The 23,911-nt window shown below is 33.1% G+C and overlaps 1 protein-coding gene across 2 annotated transcripts in view; it reads right to left on the bottom strand.

Moving 5' to 3' along the window:
• Window positions 1-23,911, bottom strand: part of DACH2 (dachshund family transcription factor 2) — a 461,558-nt gene that overhangs the window by 436,311 nt on the left and 1,336 nt on the right. The window lies entirely within an intron of this gene.

Here is a 23,911-nt window from a genome sequence, read left to right as displayed (position 1 = left end):
CTCCGCTTCTCTGGCCTGTACCCCAGTTCTGTATGCACAAATAAATAAATCTTAAAAAAAAAAAAAAAGAAAGAAAAGAAAAAAGCTCTACAATGGAAAGGAAGAATTTAGAGTGAACTCACAAATCCTCCAGGAAGGCAAACCGAGGGCACATATCCTCCCAGTCGTCCAGAAGAGGCTGCTGAGGCAAGAGCTGAGCAGCCGCGCCATTGTGGGCGGCCATGGTACTGAGTTATGTGCGCCGCTCACCACACAGCACGGAAGAATGAACTATCCCCAGAATTGTGTATTCTGTTCCTGAGGCCCAAGCTTCATAGGCCATCTGAATAAAGGAACAACAGGGAGGTGGGAGGGGAAGTGCAGACAATACAACTTACTGTGGAACGAAATAAGAGGTAAAGGTCACTGACATCTCTCCTCAAACCAAGTTCCATTATTAAAGCCCTAGACTGCTTCCTTCCTCCACTGCACACCACGGTAAATTAAAAGGACAAAGATAAATCCCCAGTGCACTAAACACATACACACACATAAATAACTACAGATAAGGCAATATAAATACTTAAGAAACAAGGAACTTTTCAACACATGATGGAAAAGCAAAATAAAAAGGACACAAGTCCCTGAACAAAAATAAAGGACATAGAAATTGAGTAACTGACAATGACTTCAAAGCAACAAGGTTAAAAATGTTTTATGAGATATTGTAGTGTCAGTAAAAGGCAGATAGGCAGATGCAAGATCTCGGAAAGGAAATCCATAATCAAAAAATGACTACTTCATTAAAATGATTGAATATACAAAAAGATCACAAAAAGAGAATCAGAATGAAATATGACAAACTTAATATTTTAAATAGAAACAAAACAAGCAAAAAAAACAGTAAGGAGGTTTCTCAAAAAATATGAAAATATTAAAAATGGATCTTCCATATGACTCAACAAATTCCACCCCTAGGTATCTACCTGAAGAATACAAAAACACTAATTTGAAGAGAAACATGCAGATCTGTGTTCATTGCAGCTCTATATATAATAGCCAAGCTATAGGAACAACCTAAGTGCCCAAATACAGATGAGTAGATCAGGAAGATATAGTCTAAATACACAATGGAATATTACTCAGGTAACAAAAAAAGATAAGCTCTTGCAATATTAGGCAAAGTGAATGGAACTAGAGGGGATAATACCATGTGAAGTAAGTCAGAGTGAGAATAACAAATACCAGATGTCAATTTTAAGTGAAATAGAGAGAGAGCAAAGAAAGAATCATATAAAGCCAAACTAAAAACTCAAACTACATAGCTGACTGTAGAATCAGTGCTACCAGAGAGGGGTGAGAGCAAATGGACTATTGTAGTAAGCTATGGTTATCTTGGTGTGGGCACATTGTGGTAACAACACCTGAGATGGGAGATGCTTTACTTCTAATACACAAACAATGTAATGAAAATCAATACAATAAAAGAAGAAAATTATGTGATAATTATGTGTACAAGAGGAGATGATAATTTTTTCTTAATTTTTTTTTCAATTGTCAGAGATAATGAGCCTTCTGCACCGTAGTTACACAATCTCCCATTTTCTGAATAATCAGTTTGTTGTATTGATTCCTTATACTAGTCTTTGAAAGAAGAAATTGCAGCAGAGTTTTAGATTCAAGTTGCTTTCCAACTCTCTTGATAATACTTATAAAACACTTAATTGCTCCAATTGTTTTAAAAATTATTTTCATAACTCAAGAATTCTGGAATGTGCTTTAAGAACCCAGAAGTTATAAGAAGCACTTGATGTTGTCATTGCATTGGTGGAAAGTTAGAAAACTGACCCAATAAGCTAAAGCAGATCTCTCACTAACCTTTAATGCAAATAATAAAATGGTAAGTTAAAATAATATCTTATTATAGTAAAATAGTTTGAATAAGATTAAATGTCACTGTTCTATCACTACATACAAATTACATGCTATGGAACCTTGCTAGAGGACAGTATTTTAAAATCATTAAATTCACATTACTACTATTCCCAAATGTTCAAATCATTCTTCTTTGACTCTTTTAAAACCAGTTATCTGTTCGACTTATTTAGTCTTATGTAAAAGCCACAGTAATGACGTTGAAGATTAACTCAATCACACAAAAAAGTATTAATGGGGGCACATTCAGTTCATTGTTTTTTATCATATGATAATATAACACATTTGGGAGGGAAGTGAGAGGTAAAAATCATATTTTATTATAAATATAGGGAAAAAGAGATAAAGCTTCATGGGGTACCAATGGAATAATTTGTACTTCCACAGCATAACATAGCCATCTGAATTTGTGGCAATCCTGAAGGCAGTGTTTTCATCATAGTAGAAATATGTAAATAGGGCCCTTCCTGGTGGCAGAATGGGTTGGGACACAGCACTGCAAGCTGGCCGCAGCCACTCCACTGTGAGTTCGGTCCCTGGCACCGAAGGTGATCCACAAGGGGCAGCAGACCTCTCCTGACCCGCCCACTGCTCCCCACTGTCTCTGGTGAAGCCTCTCACCGCCCCTGCACTCTCTGGCTTGTACCCCAATTCCGTATGCATAAGTAAATAAATCTTTAAAAAGAGAAAAGAAAAGAAGTACGTAAATAAAGAAAGAAAAGAAGTATGTAAATTTTTAAACAAAGTTTAAAAATATCTATCTTGGAATGTCTGATAAATTAGACTCATTCATTGGTTTCAAATGTCCAAATAAATAGCCTAAACATTTTCCCAATGAGAGCAGATAAACTATAGTATAATAGCACTTTTAACTAGCAAATATGTTAGATAAAGATCTATATTCAGTTGACATCTATATAAGAAAGACCTGCCACACTTCAACAAGTATCAACATCTGCTGGTGATCAGTGAGTCTTCTTGGTGAACCGAACCAAAACATACAGAATAATAAGTTCACTGAGAAATAGTAACTAAATGAATTTGAGAATAGCTATCTGGTATAATCCACAATATTTTGTTTGTTATATTTAGGATACATTTACTGAAATTCTAGTCTTAACACATGAACTATAGTAATGGTTCATAGGTGATGCATGGTGGGAAATTTATGGGAGTACACCTGATGGGAGAAATCAAATATTGTACAAAAATGAGCAATGATGTCAGAAAATTTTAAAAAAGGTTTAATCAATTAAAAAAAAAAGAAATTTTCCCTTAAATATATCAGGAAAGTTTACATTCAATAAAAAAATTCCCTGGACTTCTCTGTAGTAACCGAGAAAAGCACATTAATCAAATCAATAAAAAGATAATACAAAAGGACATAAACATTATGATCCTATCCCTCAAAAATGTACCTGTAAGAAGGAAATTTAGGAGTCTTTAAAATATCCACAGTACCGCGGGGAGATGGAAAAAGGCACAAAATGATGTAAAAATAAACTATTATAATAAAAAAAAATCCACAGAAAATTTACTTCTACCAGCCACTTTATTGTGTTTTGTTTTACATTATTTTAAGAACAATGTCACTGTACTATGGTCATAATTTATTGTGCTAAAAATCTTCAAAGTCAAGGTCTAGAAAAGAAAAATACAAAACCAAGGTAAGGTCTTCCAAATACATATCTGGAATGATGCTTGGGATTTCAACCTGAGTTTGCACTCCTGACTAATTTTTCAAGGAAAAGGAAGCTGTTTTTTTTAAGAGTTGTCTGAATAATCTATTGTATGTACACGATCAAGGTGCAGTCCCATACCTTTGATGCAGATACCCTGCATGGATTAAAAGGGCAAGCTATCTCCTTCATTGCATGAGATGTTAAAAATCCCTTGAGTGTTCAATAATACAGGAAACTTAGTACTTGCTTTATTGAGAATCTGGACTTACTCTCAAGAAAAGAGATGTCATCAGATATAAGGAATTATATTTCCTGTCAAAAGATGATACGTCAAGACTTTCTACAGTATACATGATTACTGACATCTTTGTGTACCACATACATAGATTCATTGAGTACAAATTATTGCACCTTCGTGGTTTCCTTGCCAGCTTCCATTTTCTGCATTCTGCATTTGTGCCTCTCATGATTCAAAGCCATTCCTTTAAAATATCACTCTTAATTAGATGATTAGTGCTTGGAAGGGCAGGAGATAAGTAATTTGCATAATTTAATCATAAAAAGAAGTTAAAGATACAGATTTTGCTGTTCGTTTGTACAATTATCTTCTTCAGCCTGGGGGGTTGAGATACTAATGTGATTAAACAGTATTTCTGCAAACAGGCAACTGTGTGTTCTCTATTAAAGTAAGACTGGAGGCAAATGAAAAATTAATTTTAGAAGACAATCAATTTCATTCTACATGACTGTAATAAATAACAGTCCATCTGCAGATAACTCATTAAGCTTTGGGAGGGCACATGTGTCACAAACTCTAAATGACACACAAGGCTGAATTTTCCACCAAAATAGAACTGATAATAAATGGCCTATCAGCTGCCATATCAGCATAGAAAGTCAACACACAAGGATTTCCTAGAAAACAAAGTGCAGTCAGTGTCATTTTCTAGTCAACCTGTTAATTTATTACTGGTTGCAAAAATTTCTGAAAAGTAGATCATTTTATTCTGAATTCTCTCATTTTCCTGTGTTCTGAAGGTATGTATTTGTATGTATTCACACATGTAAGTGTGATACCACTTTCAGTAATGATGAGAGCTAATATTTACTCAATTCTTATTTGTACTAAGTACTTTATGTACATGAACTCAATTAATCTTCTTAACAACCCCATGAATTATGTAACTAACATTATCCCTATTTTTGAATGAGAAAATTGAGGCTTAGATGATCATATATCTACAAAGTGTTAACATCAGGACAAAGATTGTTGAAATGGAATGGTAATGAATTTGGCTTCTGTTGTTCAAGAGGAAATGTCAGTCAGACTCAGAATAATACACTCTTTAGTTCTAGCAGTAAATTTCTTTACGATATGAATATTGCCCAAGGTATATATATTTAATTATAATATATCATATTTGCACTGTGCAACCAACAAAGAGAAAACATTTTGTACATCCATAGACATCATTAGGCATTTCACTAATAAAATGATACACCACATAGTTCCTGAAGTTGAGAGATTTATGTAGAAACTAGTTTGGCAAGGAAAAAAAAACATAAACAGCTTTACATTTCTATTTCTTTTAAAGATGAAAGAGGAAGAAGAGGAGGAGGAATAAGTGGAAGGAGAAAAAAGGAAAAACAAGAGAAAGAGGAGCATATAAGAGCTCAAAGAAGTGAGAGACTACTGTGGTTGATGAAAAAAGTCTTCAGAGAGAAGGTAAGATTTCTGTTAGATCTTTCAAGATAGTCATTTTCAATAAGACCTTGAGTAGAGGCAATTTTTCCTGGGAAGTGATCACAACCTTACAACTTTCTGATATCAGAATAATTTCTGATAAACTTAGGCAGTTTATATTACACCAGGGCACATCCATTAAGTTTTAATGACCTTGCCAATGATTCATACTTGAATATAATATCCATTTGAGGTTCTAATTTCATCAGATTTGAAATATCTGGCAGAATGAAGAATCACTGTTCTTTTACTTCTATTTTGTGTATCAGAGATTAGGGTCAGGATGCCTAAACTATTTTCTCTATCTACAGCACTTAGGACAGCCTATCCAGATTAGTGGATTAGTAGTGCATGCACTTTTCTCCTTTCCTATGTAAAGAAAGGAAATAAGAGTTGTTACTTTAAACTAAACCAACAGAGGTAAAATGAAATGTTAACATAAAACTACCATTTCACACCTAAACAAGAGTCTTAATAGCAGACGTTACTGTATCTGGCTTCCCTTGCAATTCTCCAGCTACAGAAATGAAAGCTCACTCATAATCTAATAGGAATTTGCAAATGCTGACCAAACCTTTCTTCCTAAGCACTATAGTAAGAAACCAGGTGAATGATTAGAAAAGCTCCACCAAAGAAAATCTGTTTCCAAAGTAATTAGCTTTTTTCTTCAATGATTTCACAATGAGAACCTGGTTTAAAGCTGAACAATTTTTTCATCACCAAACCTCCATGGTCACAGGTATCTCAAGAGTAGTGAAAGAACAGTAGTAGTAAGAGTAGTAAGGGAAGTGTTAATAATAGCAACAGCTGTTTAAGTAGCATCTATGTGAAGAAAATAATATAAATCATAGACTAGGTATTTTATTTATATTTGTACTTATATATGTTGATCATCATACCTCTTCCCCATTTCACTCTGCCCCCTGTAAGTCCTTCTCTGGTAGCCTCACCTCTAAATAATATCGATGCCATGAACCAACGCTACCTCTATTAAAAATTAGTAAATGTTATAATATGGAAACTCAGATAGACAGAAATTTGGTTTCTGTAATTAGAAACCATTTATCGGTAACCATTACATTTCTTAGGTGTCCACTGTCCCTAGCAGATTGCAGTCCGTTCTTTGTTTATAAAAAAAAAAAAAACTAATAACTGAAAAAAAATATTAATAACTGAAATAAATGTAGGAGCTTAATTTGTTCTTCATGATATCAAGGAGCTGTATCACTGGCAGTATCAATGAGTTGGAGGTCCCAAGAGGAGGTCAAAGGATTGCTGAAATGATGTACTAGAAGTGAACCAAAAAATAAAAAATAGTAGTGGTCAGAGAATACAGTGAAAAATAACATTTTCTAAATAATTGAAATGTTTTGTTTATTTTATCTATTATAAACATTATTTAATAATGGGTGATGTACTTTATTTTATAATAAACTGATTTTATGTCAGGAACACTATCAGTCCCAGGACATGTGTTTGTTAATCTTATTAATAATATGAAAGAATTATAGTTGCTGGTAATGACAAAATTTATGGCATGGCCATATGTGACGGGAAAAGATCTTTGGAGTAAAACAGGTCAATACATTGGAAATCTAAAATGCTTGTCATATCACCTACGTGTACATTGTTCACTGAACTAACTTGCTAAGGATTTAGATTTAAGTCTTAATGTTCCATATTTCAAGTTTTGTAGTACCTACATACAATAATACTATCAGAGTCTGCTCTATTAAACTTGCTCCTATCTAAAGTCAATGTCTCATAGCCAAAGCCCTACTGACAAAAGCAAAGGAGAATGGAGGTATCACATCTTCAAACTTCAAAACATACTATCAAGCCATAATTGAAATAGTGTGGTACTGAAACAAAAACAGATACCAAAACCAATGGAACCAAATAGAAAGCCCAGAAACAAAGCCATGCATATATGGACAATTAATACAGGTAAAGTAGTATAAGACTTGCATCTCAGTAACATCTTTAAAGACTCATCACCCAAAGAAAAAAAAAAAGAAGGAAAATATAAACTAGGTACCTAGGACTACATCAAACTGAAAAGCTTCTGCACAGCAAAAGAAACACTAATCAAAACAAAGAGACACTGTACTGATTGTTTAAAAAAAAAAAAACTTTGCACTCTTCACAACGAATAAGGGACTGATATATACAGACCCTGCTATACTGATATACTGACTTGTATACAAAGAACTCACACAACTTTACAAAAACAAAGTAAACAATTCAGTCAAGAAATGGACAGAAGAAATTAAAAGACACTTCTCCAGAGAAGAAATGCAAATGGCGTACAGACATATGAAAAATATGTTCAACATCCCTCATAATCAGGGAAATGCAAATCAAAACCACAATGAAAAAGCACCTTACACCAGTAAGAATGGTACATATCAAAAAAAACTAGCAACAACAAATGTTGGCAAGAATATGGTGAAAAAGGAACTCTCCTACACTGCTAGTGGGAATGCAAACTGGTATAACCACTTTGGAAAGCTGTATGGAAGTTTCACAGACTACTAAAAATGGAGCTACCATATACGCCAGCAGTTCCACTCCTAGAGATCTACCTAAAGGTCACAAAAATATTAATTCAAAAGGATACCTACACCCCTCTATTTATTGCAGCACTATTTACAATAGGTAAGATCTGGAAACAACCCAAATGTCTCAAAATAGATGACTGGATCAATACACAATGGAATACTACTAAGTAATCAAAAAAAATAAACTCATGTCATTTACAGCAACATGGATGGAGCTAGAAGGGATCATGCTCAGTGAAATAATTCAGAAAGAAAAAGAAAAAATATTGGATGGTTTCACTTATAAGAGGAATATAGAGGAACCAAATAAAAGAGGAAAAAAACAGTAATAATACAAAACAAAACATAACAAAACTAAAACAAGCAGACAATTATAAACCATAGATAGCCTGCAGGGGAGGGGTATGAGAGAGAGAGGGCTCAGAAGGAGGGAGGAAAGAACACAGAAGACTCTTGTGATGTTGAACAGGTGAACTGGGAAAGCAAATTTCATGGGATCTGTACCTGAGAGTGAGGGCAAGTAAACATTATTTTAAAATAAACAATGAGACACTCCCTGGTGGCTCAGCGGGTTAAAGCACAGCACTGAGAAGCTAAAGCCACTGCACCATGAGTTCGATTCCCACCTGTCCCGGAGGTGACCACATAGGGCAGCAGACCTCTCCTGGCCCTCCCGCTGCTCCCCTCAGCAGTGTACTTCGACAGTCTGCCTGTTCTGCTCCCCACTCTGTCGCTGGTGGCTCCTCCCACCCTCCGCATCTCTGGCCTGTACCCCAGTTCTGTATGAATAAATAAATAAATCTTTAAAAAAAATAAAAATAAAACAAAACACTTATTTTTTAAAAAATGAACAATGATGTAAAATATATATAAATAAGTAATTTAATTAAAAATAAAATAAAATAAAGTCAAAGCCTCTTGTGCACTGGATTCTATCCTTTTTTTTTTTAAGATTTTTTTAAAATTCATACAGAACTGGGGTACAGGCCAGAGATGCGGAGGGTGGGAGGATTCACCAGAGACAGAGTGGGGAGCAAAACAGACATATTGACGAAGTACACTGCTGAGGGGAGCAGCGGGCGGGTCAGGAGAGGTCTGCCACGCCATGTGGTCACCTCCGGGGCAGGCGGGAATCGAACTCATGCGGAAGTGGCTTAAGCTTCTTAGTGCTGTGCTTTAGCCCGCTGCGCCACCTGGGAGGGCCTCTATCCACTCTCTTCTATTCAAGAATATTACTTCAGTAATATTCCTCTCTCTTTCCTGCATCAATTAAAAAAAAATTTACTAGACTACCCCAACAGTTTGTGCTATTTCTTCCATTGCAGTAAAATATAATATTGCCTATTGTTCTATTCCTCCCTAATCTCGACACTCCCCACCTCAAATTAATCGCTAGTCTTTTTGCCAAATCCCTAGGAAGAGTTGTCTACAGTGTCTCAAATTCGCTCCAAGTTTCTCTTATACACATGTCAGTCAGATCTTTCATTCCCATACTTTCACCAAAACTGCACTCCTCTGGAGCACCATTGGCTCATCTACTAGCTAATTATCTCTCTCATGTTTTTGCTTCTTGTTTGACATGGTTTACCACTCCCTCCTTCTTGATACATTTTCTTTGTATCAAGTTGCTCATGCCCAAATCTTGAGGTTATTCATAACTCTTCTTTCTCTTACACTCAGGTATCTAAATTGTCAAGAAGTTTTATCAAAACCTATCCAAAATCTGAGCAATTCTTAACATCTCTTCTTTACCCCTCTGGTATAAATTGCCACCATCTCTTTCTCAATTCACAGCAATATTATCCTAACTGCTTCTACCTTTGCCCCACTTGAACCCTATTCTCAAACTGTCAGGGTAATCCTTTAAAAAGTTAAGCCCTGTTAAAGCCTTTCTCAGAACTCTATAATGATAGCTCATTTCATTACAAGTAAAAGTCAAACTCCTTCAAAATGTACCAAAAGATCCTATATGACCTTCCCAAAATTACCATTATGACCTCATTCTTACTTACACCACTCCAGTCATATAAGCTTCCTTATTTGTTCCTCAAACCTTCTAGGTATGCTCATCTTTTATTCTTTTGATCAAATGGTTTCCTCAGACCGAAACTCTCCTTCCCCTGTATGGTTTGGCTAACTCCCCTCCCTTTCAAATATATCAACAAATATATGCATATGGAATTCAGTCTCTAATCCAAGAAGTTTAGTAACTGTATTTCTGAAAAGATTATCATTACAAAACAGTATTTCCTATCATGGTATGCAACCTTATGACATTCTAGTGAAATTCCTAGCTTGATTATCTCTTCTACTGGTTTCTGTTTCCCACCACTATTTAACCCATAATTCCCTACCTAACTAAATGTTAGCCACTACCTAACTAAATGTGGTTACTCATACTCTATCATGATTTACCACTTCAGAGCTAGCATAGAGAGTATAGAGTACCAGAGGAAGCACAGTAAAATGCTTAGATTCAAGAACTGGCGCTATCTTTACTAGACTGTGTGACCTTAAGCAATTCACTTTACTTTCCTACATTTCAATTTTCTCACCTAAGTTCACATTCAGGTGTTCTGCCTCAAACAGTTGCTATTGAGATAGTGTATAAACAAGTTTTACAGCCTGTAACTTGTGCACAAACATAAGGTACTTGTATTCCCTAGAGGCATTAAAAGTTTTGTCATTATGCTGGATCATGCTGATTTAGCATTGAGTGAAAAATTTCTAAATGAGATTAAATGATTCCCCAGAAGTACGATGTTGTAAAGTGATCAACCATCTGTTTATAAAAATTAGAAAATTCACTAGATTACAAAAACAGACTACTCTAAGGATCAAATTAAATGAGCTAAGGTATGAGAAAACACTATATAACTATAGGGAAACATATATATGTAAAGTTTTACTATTACACCTAGCTAGTAAGTTAACCTTCCAGATATATTTTAAGCACAAGACACAAAGGAAACATTTAAACTTCACTGTATTATAAAATACAAAAATTATAAATATGTGACTTTGATGTTCTTTAATTCAGATATTAATGTTCACTGAATAATCTTGAATGCAATGGTTCAACTTACTCCTTAAAATGCAAACTTAGTTACTACTGAATACAATAAAACCTTTATATACATACCCAAAGGCAAAATGTAACTCTTTTTGAAAAATTCATAAACATGTGTTTCAAAAATGTGCTATGGGAAGATATAATCAGGCTAACAAACCAATAATAAAGGAAGCTTACAGAAGAAACATAGACACTGAAAAACTATTTTTAAAATTAATGTAACATTTATTAATGTAGCAAAATAATACTATTTTAGTGACAAAATGTATTCAAATATTCTGTTATGGTTTCTAAAGTCACCAGCTCTCCTCAAATGGAATAAAATTTCCACATTTAACTTCATTGTGCTCTTATTTACAGCTAGTACGTTATGTTATCTATTTATGAATCACCAAAATTAATTCACTTAAAAGAGAATTTATTCATAAAACCTGTGTAAAGTCCTTTATCAGCCCATATTATGATATCTACCAAGAGCCTATCCCCTAGTTTTTGGCCCATTCTTTACTTCTATGATAAATACTTTCTCATCAAGTTTTCCAACTTTATTTAGCTTCTTTTTGTCTTTTTCCTTGCTCAAGTGGAACTACAGTGATGAACCGAATTATATTCTTAGCTCTAAAATAAACGGTCCTCTTAATTGGGCACAACCTTAATTGAAATCCACTGCTCCTCCTTTGGAAGAAACATGCATCCATATAATACAAATAATTTCATATTTCTCCCACTAAAACAGAAAAATAATCTAAAAATAGTAGTTTCTTGAGTTGCTTTAAAAAGAAGACACCAAACAATTCACAGCAAAAACAGCCATTCAATTCAATGGGGCTAAATTGCAGACAAAAAAAAAACTTCAGACTCTGGCAAAAGGATTATGTAAACATCATTCAATTTCATGAAAAGAATATGTCCCTAAAATAACAAAAACCTGTCAGTCTTCCGGTGTGACAAAAAAACAATATGAAACAACTGCAAATGTACGAAAGTGAAAATATCAAATGACCTTGTATCATTTAAACACTGGAACAATTACTTCTGGAGCCTTACTTCTGAGGTCGCAATGTTCACACTTGCTACATTTTTTTTTAAGTTTTCAGTTGAAAATAGATTAACTATCCCCATTAGAGAATAAAAACACTTCTAAAAATCTGATTTAGCCCTCATCAGTGTATTTTAACCCCAAGTCATGATTCCTCTTGTAATAAAAAATGTTTATTTAACTTATAGAAGATGATTATTTAGAGGTGTTAAGCACAAGAAAATGTGTTAATGTCAACAAATGGCTTCACTCAATCTGTCAGATTTTGATCTTTCAATAATTGAATTGATTACCGAATGCACTAAGTACATAAATCTCTCCATAGTAATATATACTACCTAGTACACTATTCTTAGCTATGATATATAAGTACTTTGTCCATGCATAATTCACTTAAGATGCTTTCTACACAAAGAATTTAATTTCAATTTTAGAACAACTTTAGTATGTTCCTGTACAACCTCCCCTTTCCACCAGAGAATACACAAAATTTAAATAAAATTTAATATTAAAAAACACACCCCAATGAATAGGAGAAAATATATACATGCCATACATCCAACAAGGAGCTGATATCCAAAATGTATCCAGAACCCACACAAATCAACAATCAAAACCCAATCAAAAAAAAAAATGGGCAGAAGAGCTAAATAGGCTCCTCCAAAAAAGACAGGCAGATGGCCAACAGGCACATGAGAAAAATGCTATCGTTAATTATAATCAGAAAATGCAAATCAAAACCATAATAAAATACCCCATGGCACCTTTGAGAATGGATTATAGAAAAAAGAAAAGACACAACAAGTGTTGGAGATAATGTGGAGAAAGAGACCCTCCAACACTGTTGTTGGCGATGTAGACGTGCCCAGTCCTATGGAAGGGTGCATTGAGACAACTCAGAAGACTGAAAATGGTTCTAACATATGAGCCACCAAGTCTACTCCTAGGCATCTACCTGAAGAATACTAAAACAATAACTCATTAGCCCACCACAATGGACTATGGTGGTGGGCTAAGTGTGCTTTTGTTGATGGGTATGGTGTAGTAACAATGCCTGAAGGGAAGATGCTATAGTTCTAAGAAAACACAAACAATATTGTAAACCAATGTAATCACATTTTTTAAAAAAGCATAATCAAAGATTTTTTTAGCCAGGTATATTCTGTAAGCATTCTATAATGCATTAGAGAACCTAATTAATATCATTTAAATTTTCCATGGTTTTGGCCCTCCCTGGTGGCACAGCGGGTTAAAGCACAGCACTGAGAATCTGAAGCCACTTCCGCATGAGTTCGATTCCCGCCTGCCGCCTGCCCCGGAGGAGACCACATGGCGAGCCAGACCTCTCCTGACCCGCCCGCTGCTCCCCTCAGCAGTGTACTTCGTAGATCTGCCTGTTCTGCTCCCCACTCTGTCTCTGGTGAAGCCTCTCACCGCCCCTGAGCCTCTGGCCTGTACCCCAGTTCTGTATGCACAAATAAATAAATAAATCTTTAAAAAAAAAAATTTCCATGGTTTTAAATAATATACATCCTTTAATCTTCTTTGCATTAATGTAGGTTAGTTGAGAGTTAATCATACAACAGTAAGGGCCTCCCTGGTGGCACAAGGGGGTGAGTCTCAGCCTTGTCTAGCTGTTGGCAACCACTGTGGCCTGAGTTCAATTCCCGGCCAAGGAGCTGACCCACATGGCTCAGCAAACCTCTCCTGCCTCCCTGCTGCTCAGGGAGTGGATTCAGTGGATCCACCTTTTCTGCTCCCCACTCTGTCTCTGGTGAAATCCTCTCACTCCCTGTACCTTTGACCTACACCCCAGCTCTTGTACACATAAATATATAAAAATAAATCTTTTTTAAAAATCATATATCAATAAAACTCTACGTAGGTAATCTGGAAATGAGATAAATAAGAACTTAGATAATTATAAAGAACACTAATTTCCTCTTGATTAAGAGCCTTATAAAAACTATTAATAAGTCAGTACTTCTAACTTAAGTTGAAATTAAGTGAAAAATGAATTGAATTGGAAAATATAATATATATTATGTATGTTTGTGTGTCTGAGTGTGTTCAAACTGAATATTCTAACTAGCTAATAAAATGAGACTTAAAATTTGTGTACTATACATAAAATACACTATGCCATAATTTTTTTCCTCTGAATGAGCTTTGCTTTTGTCTTCCTCAATTAAAAACCTAGAGGATAACTAATAATTTTTCTTACAAAATAAATTTAGAAGTTTAGTAGATAACAAGCTATTTTCAAGCTGTGAGCTTAACATTCCTAAACATTTAATTATATGTGTGCAAGCAATCATGTTTTCTGAAGTTACTTGCATTTAAATATAATACATGTAAGGTATATATACATATATTACATGTATTCTGCACAACTAAATATAATTCTAGTCTATTTTAATGTTTGGTACATAATATTGTATAGGACTACACGCAAAACAAATCAAATTCTAAGCTTGTGGGCCTGACTATTTAAACATTAACACAAATGAAAGCAAGCTTTGTTAAATGAAAAAGTCGTCTTTTTAATCCACAGATTCACATTTTGCTACAAAAGCATATCTCATAATATGACTAGTTCTATGAACTTTAAAGAATCATATCCCTTGTGACAAATACATGTCAGATAAAAGATACTAAAGTCAACTAATTATAATCATTCTTCAGTGGAAATACCTATTTTATTTCAGTCTCTCCTGTTATATATTTTATGTATAACACAGGCAATTCTCTGCATTCATAGAACTAAAGTATCTTGTTTTATGTTAATAACTGTTATTTTAAGTTGGACCTTTCTGGTATGATTCTAAACAGTGAAAAATTCTAGCATATACTAACATAACACATGAGGCAGATATGAAAAAGGAAATTTAAGGGATATTCAGCAATAGATATGGCAAAAATTTGTGATCTCACAAGATTTCATAATTTAGCAAATATGATACAGGGTACATATGGTTCATGCACCATAAGCTGGAGACAATTTAATTCTAAAAACTAAGCCACATGAGAGAAAATACATTTGTTCATTCTATTAACATTGGATGGCACCATATTGTATGTTCTGTAAATATACAAACACACATGCACACACAATATCATAACCAAACTATTCATGAAAGATCAGATTAACTGTGAAGAGGTTTTTTATTTTACTTAAGTTAAAATAATTAAGTGGATAAAAAATGAGTTTTCTAACTATCTTCAGTTTAAGTCATTAAACTACAAAAAGTAGTTACTTATGAAATCTAGAAAACTCTTTCAAGTCAAGTTTTCTTGAGGTTTTCTAATTAAAAACTTTCTACAGTTAAACTGGAGGGAACATATCATAACGCATCCTACCCTAGAGTCTGTACTGTTTCCCTGCTCTAATAGACCAAGTCTTCAGCGTTTTTCTTGGTTTATTATCCTTTCTAAATAAACAAGGCCTAACATTAACATATAACTTTTTATAGATGATCACATTAAAAATTAAATATAATTCCTTATTAATATAAGATTAAGCTCAAAATTTTTTAAATGGGTAATATGTAAAATTTCACCTATGCGCGCTACTACCAAAATAATTAAGAGATAAATTGAGGCCTCTCTGGTAGTTCAAGGGGTTGAGTCTCAGCTACGAAGCTATCTGCAGGACAGTTTCGTCAGGTCAGGGAGCTAATCTACAGGACATAGCAGACATCTCTTATCTCACCCGCTGCTCCCCTCAGCAATTGTACTTCAGTCAAACTGCCGGTTCTGCTCCCCATTCTGTCTCTGGTGAATCCCCTCACCCCCCACACCTTTGGCCTGCATTCAGCTCTTGTGTGCATAAATAAATAAAATAAATCTTTAACAAAAAAGAGAGAGTGTGGTCTTATATGATATTTATATATTTTTTTTTATATTTTTGCTTCAGTAAAGCAGGATTTCTCATAATTGATATATAATGTAGTAACAAATATAATACAAATAAATATCCAAATATAGATTGTGATATTACTATACATTTTAGACAAACATGTGAAAGACAGACTTCTTTTGAAACAACTAAAAGGTCAGAATCTAACATACAGCAGCAAGCTATAATGGGTATAACTGTTAATCCAATACACCTTTTATACAAACCCATAAACACATGAGTGGAAAAATAGCACAGATGTTCATCTCTAATGCAATTTCCATTCAATTTCCTAAGTGCGGTCCCTGTGTGCAAACTAGCTTAACGTTATGTTTAGCTTGCAAATTCTTTTAATAAATAATGAATGCAATAAAACTAGGAGATCAATGGCGAGCTGAGAAATCATAAAAAAAAGCCTTTTGTGTTCAGGCTGTTGCCCATTTCAAACTTTAATCCGGAGGCAGATCAATATACTTTTTTCTTTTTAACCCATCACATAAATAGCAGATAGACTAAATGTAGCCTAAATGATGTTACAGCTAGCAGTAGCCAGCAACCTGATAAGATCACTGGACACAATCCCAATTGAATATTTTATACCTTAACATACACACTACATTATACACTATTAAGCAGTCAACTTGTTTAAAAATACAAAGTCTATATAGTAGTAAAAGCACTTTGGTTCATTTTTTTTTAAACTTTTCTATATACTATGCACATTTTTACAGAAGTATACCTACAAATTTTTCACAAAAACTTCTCTAATGAACTTAATAATTAGAATGGGTCAAAGAGCACACAAATTGAACTGTTATTCCTTTAAACAAGTGGGGGGCGGAATATACATGTTGCAATTAAATGAGTTTTGAAGTTACGCTGGGGGAAAAAAAGCAAATCATTATACTTAATAAATATTGTTTCAATCTACAGGTTATAGATAGAGAAGGAAAATCCTCTTCTTATAACTCATTTTGTATAAACATGTATTTGCTGATCAAAAGATTAAAAGTCACCTGCCACCAGGTTATTGGTGGTATCACGTAATCATCTACATAGATGATAATCACCTTATGGTAGTAGCCTTGTTGTGTTTATTGATTCTTTCTTATTCACAATATTAGAATGCCTGGCCCTGAGTTTTCACTAAAATACCAATAAGCCATACTGTCTTTAAAGATGCATTTCAGTTCAAGCATTCTAATTTACATATTAGATTTTGATGCCCATAATACATATGAAGTGTTTATGGCATGATTAAAAATATTATAATGAAATTAAAATTTCAGGATTAGTGTCTTTTAATAGCTATATATTTATGTAACTAGTTCTTAGAATTGTTTAAAGAACAAAAAGCTGTACGATAAATTCTAGTAAGAGGAATACATGTGTGTGGGTATGATTATTCTTTTAACAAATGTGAATCAAGTGCCTAATTTGTATACAATACTAGGTTTAATTAAGTTTTATAATGAATATTACTGAAGCTAAAAAATGTCATGTAACAAATTCTGTTCTTTATTAATATATCAATGATAAATGTGTCAGTTTGCTCTACAGCTACCTTATACTTTACATTTAAGTCTACCAAATCCTAGATTCACATCAATATAATAATTTCTCCATTATTAACAGATACATTAAGGCTTACAGAAAGATGTAGTAAGATATTACCATCAAGACATTCCCTTGTTTTAGGCAATATTTGAAAATAGTTAACATCTAATCATTACTTTTTTGAATTTCATGATAAACTTCTCTTTAAATAAAACATAGTATGTATCCTAAGCTTCCACCACTACCCTAATAAAATTAGGCTAAAATTAGGATAAAAATTTTCCTGAAGATTTTGAGAACTCAACAATATCAGCTAACAGTGTTTACTGTTTTCCTAGCCTAATAAATGTAACAATAAATTCCTGACCAAAAAAAAAAATAGTGTAAAGGCCTACAAAGAGAGCTACTTATAAAAGCTAATTTTTAAATCTATATTCTTGAGAAAGTTGAACAAGGTAAAAACTAGACCTCCTTTCAAAATGTTGTATTTTCAAATATCAGACATTAAAAAGTTTTAATATCTATATTAAATTGAAAATATTTCACAATTCACAGAATTATATTCTCTACTAAAATTAAGGTAATGAAGTCATAGGTTAAATGAAATAAACTATGATAATTATGATATTTAATGCAGGTAGAAAATCAATGTTACTAAAGTTATATCAAAGTAACTTTTGATCATTCTACAATCTAAGAAATTAAATTTGAAAGTAGCATTTACTTTTACTGAGTGATTTATGATTTACAAATATTACCTAGAATATAAATACCTGACATACACTAAAATGAAATAAGCTTTTCTAATATTTTCAGCATTACAATGTGAGAAAATGATGAATACACAATGGACAGGCTGTCTCATTACTACTAAAAAGAAATGTTAAATCCTGAAGCAGTTATAAATCCCTTGGTAAGAGTATATTTCAACTGCATTAATCCAAATGAAGCTTACTGGCAAGGATTTAAAAACTAACACTCCCCCCCCAAAAAAAATATTTAAAAATAAAAATAAACACCCTTCTGTAATTACTTGGCTACAGATATTATTTATAGTGACATGTCCCAGTCATACATTACTTATTCTCCTTTTTCCTACTATGTTTAAATATTAATGTGGAGTTACTAGATTTAGGCTTTAATATATTGATTTCTACCACTTTGGGATATTTAATAGCATGAAAATTAAGTATCTTCCCCAGAAAGAAAGATGATTAGTTTGATATTTTCCTCTAATTCCAAAATAAAATAAATGTAGTTGTTATAGATGAAAATGGGAAAAGGGACACCGCCACTTTAAAAGCTTCAATCTCTTTGACACTGCTGGCAGTGTATGGGAACATTAATGCATCTGTCATGATAACAAGCTAAGAATAACATCTAGACATCAAACCAAGCAGAGAATCCATCTGAAGTGATTCATTCAGATCTGTCTCATTGATTTATTAAAAACAGGGCAACATCTGCAGCCTCACAGAGCCGCTTGGTGAAATTAATGCAAGATCAATTCAAATGGAAAAAAGTGTAAAAGAGATAAATCAAAACACAATTTGCATGCAGTTCCACAATCAGGCTTATTGGGTGCAAATGCTCAATTTCCCTTCCAAAGCAAATGTGTTTAAATGTTGTTTTGTCTTTTTAGAATTGTGTGATCTGAAGTGATAGTGAAGTTTTTGCAAGTTGAGATGGTAAAAGGGGGGAAAGGAAGGAAAAAATGATACTACCTAGGACCTTTTGAAGAAGCAATAAAAATATCATTATTATCTAATTATGTTGCTATTGTGACAGGGATGATGTCATTTTTCTGAGAATCTATTTCAGTTTTGGTCAATGAAGGCATTTTAAACGCATATTTGAAATGTATAGAGTGGATAAACCTAAATCATTTGTATCTTTAAATGCACAACATAAAGTGCCACTGGAGAGACCTAGACTGTCAACTGAAATATAATACTGTGATTAGAGTTTCTTACAATTATATTGCCTGCTAGAAGCACATATAAAAACATCTAGGTATTTCATTAAGACAAAATAAGGTTATTTGAGAAAGCATCAAGTAATTCAGACTTGCTATATTCTACAGGTATTAGGGATTTCCTGTGTGAAACCATATAAAACATTAATTTTTGAAGACCATTATTTCCTAATTATTTATTAACAATTATGCATTATACATTTAGGATATTACATAAATACCATACCATAAATATACCTAAAGACATTCTCCATTGTATCACGCACCATGTAATTAATGTAACACCCATCACTGAATAAATAAGTTGGGGGAGCAAATGTAAAGTCCAGCTGAAGAATTTAGATAAATACAAAAACTGTAGGTTATACTGAAGTGTATATTTAAAATGAATGTACACATGAAAGTTCTGTGCAGACTTCACTAGGTGCTTTAATTATAAGCTTAACATTATTCTTTTAATAAAAGACAATAAAGCATTGTTAATTTATTATGTGGCTGCTTTTAGTAGACATTATGACAATCCCTTCCTTATAAAATGAAATGTGGTTATTTGCTGTTCAGATTAATTTCAAAAACTTTTTAATCATTTATTAAAATGCAAATTATACAAAATATTAGCCCAGGAAAGTGATGCAAGTTCTTCAGAAATTTAATAATGTGTAACTATACTACAAATGCAAAAACATCAACTTTGAAAGTAAATTACTTTATTCTGTGTATATTCATCAAGTGTGAATAGAAAACCAAACTGGTTGAATGATTACAATAATTTTATCTCTAGTATTTGAAAGAAGTCTTTAAATGTTGTATAAGTCATAGTAATTCACATAAAGTTATTTTAACATCAAAGTCCATTTGTGTTCTGTTTATATATTCAAAATAACAATAGATCACACTTGGACCATTTAAAATTTTAATTAAAAAAACTGAATTTTATTCATTTGAATACATGTTGAATCATCTCCACATAAAAATATTTTTTTAATCATATTCTTCTTTCTTCAATCGTCTGCTTCACTGTATGTAAATTGACTGAATAATATTTAGCCAGTAAATCAGTGAAATTAAATTCCAATCGTGAAATTTGAAAATACTACTTTTATATAGACAGGTAGATAAAAAGAACATTAAATGTGCTGGCTGGTTTTTCAAATTTACTGAGTGTAAACTTTTGATTTAATATTTTACTACTACATTAAACTTTGAAGAATTTAGTAAGAGAAATCCATTGCATGAGAGTACAAATTTTAGAGACTTCCTTTCTAAACCTACCTGCTCTAGTATTAAAAACGCCAAGTTCTCTTGCATGAGAAAAAGAAAAAAAATCAGTGTTTTATCTGCAAAGAAAAAAAAATCTGAAACAAACTAAGAATTTTTCCCACATGATTTTGGGTCTCCTTGTCATCATTTTCTTCATAACACCCTAGAATTAATGACCCTACAATTAATTCTTGAAATTAAAGAGCATCAAGGAAAACTGATGTAGTGATGTAAGTCTTAACTCATTTTAATAGAATGATGAATATTCTCTATTAGCTGAGATAGGCATTATTTTCCTACTTCTTTTCTAGGACGACAACTTTGAATATTTTAAGATAACTTGCTAATATTAAAATAGTTAATATGAAGCACAATAGAATTCTTGTGACTTACAGTATTACCTGAGAAAAAAATCACACATATAGTTTACTCATTAATTTTTCTTCAGTGCACAGTAAAAATGTTCCTAGACCTGAATCAAAATACCACTTATTAGCACTACATGAAGGTTCTTAAAAATGATCAATTCGAAAACGGTCATTTTTTTTGTGCCCTGGAACAGTATGGGAAGCATTCCAAGTTAAAATACCCTAAGTCAGGACTTGTGTTCTCTACTGAATATTTGACACAGAGGGAAGAAATTATGTAGGAAAAGAAAATTGCTATTTATCAATTACAAGTAGGTCTTCCATTCAAGCTATGTAAAAACATTTATGGAAATTTAGCCATCAGTAGATAAAGATGAATTTCTTTTTTCAAATAAATATAGTATGTAACAGTTCCCACTCAGTGAATATATACTTTTTTATTACACTTCCCCCCTTTTAACTGCAATTGGGAAGCAGGCAAGAGTCCCTAATGACAATACTCTTTAGCCAAGTCTCTCTTAGTACATGGTTCATCTTCTCTGGGAACCACAGTAAGCTATTCTGATCCACCTTTCCCTACTCTGGATGGCATCATCTTCATCATATTCTACAACTCTTTTCTCTTAATGGCATCATGTATCATCTTCCTTACTTATTTCTGATACATATTTTACTCACTTCTCACTGAATAGAAAAGTCATTTAAAAATAATGTTGGTCTAAATGCTAATTTCACAATTATGTAAGATCATTCAGATTTTGAGAATGGTTTAAGGTTCAAATTTCTGTAAATAATGCTAACTAAAGCCATAAAGCATCCACTAAAAGCATTATCATATTTTGTAGTTTTAACAAGATTAAAAGTGCATTTTACATCAACAAAATTGGCAAGGTAATTTTATAATTAACTAGATTGTTCCTGAAAATTGTAGTTTTTTTAACTGCTTAGAAATTTTAATTGTGTGTTTTTATTTTCATCCTTGAACTGCATTAATAGAGTATGTTTAACACATTTTAAAAATTTTGTATTGCAGTGCACATAACAGTTATAGAAAATGAATATAATAAAGAAAATACCCAGAAAGAAAAAAATGCAAGATAGACATGAGTCATATCTCAGATATATTTCTCCCTACATAGTTAGTATCTCTATCACCTTTTTTACATGCACATACACAAAAAACAATGTAAATCAAAAAAGTTAGCATTGTAAATAGTATGATAAATAGTAAATTAAACTTAAGTAAAACAGTAACCTTTTTTTAATTATAAAGCAGGGTCCAAAAATACTATGCATACCTCTCTCTGGATGCAGAATAATTTATCATTTTTCCTTTCACTAAATAGTTCTAATAAAATTTAATTGAAGAAAGGTTTCTATTTACAAGGAAAGTATTAAAATCGCATTCAAATACTAAACTTTTTTTAAATGTCATAGATTTTGCTCAAGCATGTGTAAATTTATTAAGGAAGAATTTCCTGTGTGTGTGTGTGTGTGTGTGTGCAGTTGTCATTCTACTTTAAGAATGAGTATTTATAAGAAAAGGAAGAGGTAAGAAGGGGAGGGAGAAGAAAGAATGAGAGAGAGAGAGAAGAGGTGGGGGAGAGATAGGGAAGACAGGTTTCACTTCTACAATTGTTTAAATGGGAGTCTTTCTGAGTTGGCAACAAATGAACTAGACAGTCCTCATCTGAAGTCTCTTATTACCCCCTAAGTTTATATATTAGTAAAGTGCTTGGTAGTCGAAATTAATTTTTTTTTCTACTCTTACAACTTACAGTTGCTTATTTCATTGAAGGAGCAGTTAGCCTTTGTGTCTTAAGACCATCAATCTTCCTTAAGAAAATCTGATCTATTAAACCAGACTTGTAAACCTCAGATATGAATCAGGTAGGGATTTCCATACGAACAAGGTTCTTTTAAATTGCTAGAACACTGCTCAAAGGAAATAAAGGTCAACAAAATGTTCCCTTGTAAGTTCTGTAGCATCATCTTACTGTGACACTGAATTTGTCTACAAGTTGTCAGTGTACTTCGACTATTCATAATAATTTGGGTTTTTACAACAGATATGACAATGGAGTTAGTCTTAGTTCATAGATCCAAAGATCTTAGTGTTCACAGTTGCGTTAGTGAGAAAATCTAACTCTGCAGAAGTTATCAGCAAATAATCAACTGTAGTGTGATGTTTTACAACAAAATCTTTTGCTTCCTTTCACCTGGTGATAGTGATTCCTGGTTTGTGTGCTAACCACATCTGTCAAATGTGAACTTTCCTAACAGATATTACCAGACTGGAAATGCAATAAACACTAGAATAATAATTCAAAGGTCTTTAAAAAGTCATATAATATTGAAAATAGTTTCCTTCCACTTTTCAATTCAGGCACATTGAGTACAATTTGGTTATGATATGTAAAGGGTCATTTGTTCTATGATGTACTTCTAAGCTCTGATATTAAGGAAGTACACTTAAACCAGAGAAGTTAACCATACTCATTTAAGGAATCCTCTCTTTTGAGGGAATGGGATCCTTCCAACTTTTTCCTGGGGTTGGGGGATGGGGGAACTGCTGAAAACATCTTCTCTAGAAAACCTGCCAACTTCTATCCCATCCCCCAACCTGCCCGAGCTCCAGTGTTTCCTGCTCCAAATTGTCCTCTGCTCATGACCCAGAAAGGAAGATCCCAGGAAAGTGACATATTTAGTGTATATTTTTTTAAAGAATAGAAAAACAAGACTCATTTACTTTCCTGTTTTATTTATGTGGGAGCTTTGTGCAGCATGCATGATCACACACATTATCTCTCTCTCTCTCTCTCTCTCTCTCTCTCTCTCTC

The sequence above is a fragment of the Condylura cristata genome, unplaced genomic scaffold (assembly GCF_000260355.1).
Source record: "Condylura cristata isolate star-nosed mole 26May11 unplaced genomic scaffold, ConCri1.0 scaffold00019, whole genome shotgun sequence".
NCBI lineage: Eukaryota > Metazoa > Chordata > Mammalia > Eulipotyphla > Talpidae > Condylura > Condylura cristata.
Note: the sequence above shows the minus strand (reverse complement) of the source record. Positions and strands in the feature narration are given on the sequence as shown.